At 42.9% G+C, this 3,793-nt stretch overlaps 1 long non-coding RNA gene across 1 annotated transcript; it reads left to right on the top strand.

The window, feature by feature from the left end:
* The first annotated feature begins 312 nt into the window (after positions 1 to 312).
* LOC125961036 (uncharacterized) lies at positions 313 to 1,673 on the top strand. The gene is made up of 2 exons (XR_007471333.1): positions 313 to 447; positions 1,192 to 1,673. It is a non-coding gene; the product is annotated as an uncharacterized LOC125961036 (long non-coding RNA).
* The last annotated feature ends 2,120 nt before the right edge of the window (positions 1,674 to 3,793 follow it).

The raw sequence follows: 3,793 nt of genomic DNA, 5'->3' as shown, positions 1-3,793 counted from the left end.
CAGATGACATGACTCCAAAGAGTGGGGCACATCCCAGGCAAGAGAGCGGGCATGGCTGGATCAGAGCATCACCAGTGCCATCAGCAGAGAGGCTGGGGCACTGAGATTTTGAGTAACTTAGCATCCTGGCTGGGAGGGGCCCCATGTTCTCCAATTATTTCGAGCATCCTACACTTCCCCCAAGGGCCTGCAGGGGGGGCACGAAGCCACTATTTCACAGGCGATGGGGCGCATGCTCAACTGCACCCGGACTTGATGGGCGGTCTTCCCTGAGGACGGAGTGGAGGCGCCATGGCGGTTGCGGGCCCGCGTGTGGGGCTGGCTGGTCTGCAGGAGAAAAACGTTCCCCGCCCGTGCCCCGGCCGGTGCAAAGGGGCTGTGTCCGCTCCTCGAGGTTCCGCGTCTTCCTTTCCGGCCGCCCCGCGCGGTGTATCCCCACCTTCTCAGGTAACGTTCGATGTCGCTTGTTGTCCCTCGGATCCCGTCTCCGAGGGGCCGGCGGCGTGGAGGCTGTTCCCGGCGGGGCGTCTGTTCCGGACGCGGGGCGGTTGGCGGGAGGAGCTCCGCCCAAGGCGTGTCCTCGCGGGCGGCGCGGCGGAGCCCCGGACCCTCAGGCCGCGGGGAAGGAGCTGGGGCGCCGGCGACCAGGAGAGTTCACCGTCGCGGACAGACTCTGCTGCGTTTCCTCAGACGCCCCCGGAAGGTTGTAAAAATGTCCCTATTTTTTAGCGGCCAAGAGAAATGTTTCCGCCCCTTGTTCTCAACCGCACGGAATTATCCACTTATTCCTTTGTTCAAAGACCTTAACTAACAGACTATACACGGATGATGTGCAGGTAACGTGGATCTAGTTGAAAACGTATTGAAAGAGTAAAAAATCAGGGCTTCCCTGGTGGCGCGGTGGTTGAGAGTCCGCCTGCCGACGCAGGGGACACGGGTTCGTGCCCCAGTCCGGGAAGATCCCACATGCCGCGGAGCGGCTGGGCCCGTGAGCCATGGCCCTAAACCTGCGCGTCCGGAGCCTGTGCTCCGCAACGGGAGAGGCCACAAACGTGAGAGGCCCGCGTAGCGCAAAAAAAAAAAAAAAAAAAAGAGTAAAAAAAACAGTGTAGTAAAACACACTATGTTAAGTTTTATAGTTTAAACATGGCAGAATCAGAATTTATTGTATTTTACTTTTCCGTCTTAAAGGAATAAAATTATTTGGAGCGTATTGTCAGCTATGGATCGGCACTTGCCATCTACCTCGATAAGGATTAAATCAGGTGCTGGTGCAGCTGCTGCAGCCGCTGACCTTCAACACCCCCTGAAAGGAGTTCAGGGTGGAGAGCGGAAATGACGTGCTCTGTGCTCGGGGGAAGCTGGCAGGACAGCTCTTCAGAGAGTTAGATACTTTCAGGAGCTGATTTTATGAGCCCAGTTCTTGTATCTCCTCGTGTCTAGAGAAGCATTGAAATCCTTCATGGTGACGTCACTAGCCGGAGCCTGCATGAGATGAGCAGAAACCTTCTGCAAAAATTATATGTGCTCGATTGCGTGTACTCCCCCTTCACCAAAATTACATATACACTGACCTTCCCCCTGCCTCTTTGGAACAGTTTCTTGGAGCTATCTGAGATTCTGTCTCCCAGGATATAGTCTTTATTTTGCCCCCAATAAAACTTAACTCACAACTTTCATGTTGTGCTATTTTCTTTACGTCACCAATATTTATTATTTATTTATTTTTACAAATAATTCTTTTTTAAATTTATTTAACTTATTTTATTTTTGAGTGCATTGGGTCTTCGTTGTTGCATGGGCTTTCTCTAGTTGTGGCGAGCGGGGGCCACTCTTTGTTGTGGCGCGCGGCTTCTCATTGCGGTGGCTTCTCTTGTTGCAGAGCACGGACTCTAGGTGTGTGGGCTTCAATAGTTGTGGCTTGCAGGCTCTAGAGCGCAGGCTCAGTAGTTGTGGCTCACAGGCATAGTTGTTCCCCTGTATGTGTGATCTACCCGGACCCGGGCTCAAACCCGTGTCCTCTGCATTGGGGGGTGGGTTCTTAACCACTGCACCACCAGGGAAGCCCCACAATGAGCAATATTTAAGATGTAGTTCTTAGCTTTTTTCTCATTTTCAAGTCAAAATATTGCTGTGTTTGAAATTTTCTCATAATACAGTGACAGTCTTAAATATTTATACACATAAGCTCATTGAAAAATCTTCTGCAATATTCCAATGTGACTAGTATTATTAAAAATCATAATATTCATGTCAATACCAAATTTTTATAAGAATGTAATTTAAAAAATCGTGAATCAGTTTTAGAAGTTCCAGGCACAGTGACGATTTTTAAAATACCAACCATTGCATACTTCATAAGACCATTTAAGATGAAATATATTAAAACTTAAAACTTCAACAGAATACTTAAAAGGTAAGACAGGGGCTGCTTTTTGTAAATTAAATACATTCATAGCAAATACATTTTCTGCTAATAGAGAATATGAAGGTTTTTAGCTTAATGTTGTATAGCTCCATTCAAAAGGTGAAATTAGGATATCTATAATCTCCTTATTATTTATTTTAAGCCTCTTTCCCATAAGAATTGATATTTCTATCTGTAGAATCTTCGTAGCTTATTCATTTACTTTTTATTTTGGTTTATTTTCTACAACAGAAAGAGTATTCCTATGTCTTGTTAAAGTTTTTATTCTCCTAACCTAGTTCAAGGTTACTTTCTGACATTAGTTGTAAACAAGGGGAGAGGCCTTATAATAAGCATGCGATTTTTCCTATAGTCAAGATGTTTTTCTTGGACGACTTTCTTTACAATTTCCACTTTGGTCACAATATTATCCCATTGTGAAAACTGCATAAAAATTTGTAATCTATTTATACCTAGATGCTTCTTATTTCACCACAGTGCATTTGTTAATATGATTTTACATTAAATATTAATATAACATAGTTGATTTTATTCATATATGCTAACATGTTTTATATAGGTACACACATATATGAATATTTGTTACATGCCATTCATTTGCATAGAATGATAGCTGATTGTATCTGATCTTTCTGACTGACAGTTGGATAGACTTATGTGTGTTTAAAGTATTACTTAGAACAGACATTAAAATATCACATCGTCTCGTTATACAGCATTTTAAAGGTCATATTTTAAATTGTGGGAGCAGAAATTTTTTCCATTAAGGTTAAGAAATGATCAGGTCACAATTTGGGCATCGTCACGCTCAGTGGAGGAACATGGCTTCTACGTCTTCGTACATGTGCCACAGTTACACCTGTATAATATCTGTGAGCATGAGCATTTTTATGTCAACATTATCTTTTCCCAATATACTCGTAATTAGCTGAGGTATATCATATCTAGTTTTTCCTTTTACTTCAGTACAATCAATAAAGCTTTCTTTTGCAGTGATGGCATTTTTTCTTTTTTAACATGAAGGTACATTGTCATCTGACATATTTGTACATGGTGGGCTACTGCTCTTGTACAAAGCAAAGTACTTTCATTTCATATTTTCATCTGTATTCCAGATCTAACCTGATTTCTTAGGAGCATTAGATACTTTTTTAAACTGTATTAAACACATAAGAACAGATCACTTTTTATCTTTACCTACCTCATGAGCTAAATGGATATAGACATTACAATAACATGTAAGTCTGACAAAATTGGGAAGCATTCCAGGGTTTGAGCTTCAAGTAATTTTATGTAATCTTCTAAGAGGTAATTTATTTCTGGCACATTATATGGCAACATCTATAATCACTTGCAAGTTTGTGT

The sequence above is a fragment of the Orcinus orca genome, chromosome 14, assembly GCF_937001465.1.
Source record: "Orcinus orca chromosome 14, mOrcOrc1.1, whole genome shotgun sequence".
Lineage (NCBI taxonomy): Eukaryota > Metazoa > Chordata > Mammalia > Artiodactyla > Delphinidae > Orcinus > Orcinus orca.
This window is presented reverse-complemented; position numbering and strand designations above follow the sequence as displayed.